The 1,079-nt window shown below is 22.3% G+C and overlaps 1 protein-coding gene across 1 annotated transcript in view; it reads left to right on the top strand.

Annotated features, from left to right (window-relative positions):
• The window catches only part of LOC123004341 (CDK5RAP1-like protein), a 4,429-nt gene that overhangs the window by 2,131 nt on the left and 1,219 nt on the right, over positions 1-1,079 (top strand). The gene's annotated exons all lie outside the window — the stretch shown is intronic.

Here is a 1,079-nt window from a genome sequence, read left to right as displayed (position 1 = left end):
GCCTAAATTTTTTATTATGATTTATTTTTTTAAATTTTTTAAATCGGGACAAATTAAAATTTCACAGTGCCTGACGTTTTTCAAAAATCACCCTGTATAAAGAATTTGTACTTTTCTTAACCGTTTTCAGTTGAGAAATTTATTCAAACTTCAAATTATTTAAATTTTATTATACAGGGCTGGTTTTAAAAAAAATGACAGGCGCTGTAGAATTTTTATTTATGGCCCGATTACAAAAATTAAAAAAAATAATTAAATGTCTTTAATCTAGTATAAGCTGACAATTTTAGAATGTCTCTAAATGTCATAGTTTATTTTCAACTACATTCGACTTTTTAATTTTAAATTAAAACCCTAATTTTTTTCTTCATAATTTGGAAGGTATTAATTTTCTTGGTACAGACATGTGTGATATGTTTCACTTTTACTAGAAATATTGTTTAAAAAAAATGTCAAAGTTAAAAAAAAAATATTAAAAATTAATAAAATCTAGTTGTATGCTGTCAAATAAGACAATGCCGTTATTGTAATAACAAAAAAAAGCAAATGAAAGAAAAAATTGCAAATATTTATTTCACCCTGTAGAAATCCTCTAAAATCATGATTTTATTTCGTGCCATTTAAATTTTTCGACCAAGAAATAACATTGTGTGGTTTTTTCAAAAAAAAAATTGATACTTTTAATTTTTTCCTGATTTTTTTCAATTTTTATAGTTTTTTTAAAGAATAATTTTTACTAAAATTTGAAAAAGAAGAAAGCGGCAAAAGAAAGAAAATGTTGCCTAAATTTTTAATTTTTTTTAATTAATATATTTTATTATATGATTTATTTTTTTAATTGTTGAAATCGGAACATAAATTAAAATTTCACAGTGCCTGACGTTTTTTAAAAATCACCCTGTATTAAAGAATTTGTACTTTTCTCAACTGTTTTCAGTTCAATCTTCAAATTATTTAAATTTTATTATACAGGATGGTTTAAAAAAAATGACAGGCGCTGTTTTTCTAAATATCATAGTTTATTTTGGGCTATATTCGACTTTTTAATTTTAAATTAAAACCCTAATTTTTTTCTTCAT

This window comes from Tribolium madens, unplaced genomic scaffold (genome assembly GCF_015345945.1).
Source record: "Tribolium madens isolate multiple individuals breed KSU strain unplaced genomic scaffold, Tmad_KSU_1.1 Scaffold_1;HRSCAF=32;Tcas5.2_LG8, whole genome shotgun sequence".
In the NCBI taxonomy this organism is placed as follows: Eukaryota; Metazoa; Arthropoda; class Insecta; order Coleoptera; family Tenebrionidae; genus Tribolium; species Tribolium madens.
The sequence above is the reverse complement of the archived record's forward strand: the minus strand, read 5'-3'. Positions and strand labels throughout refer to the sequence as shown.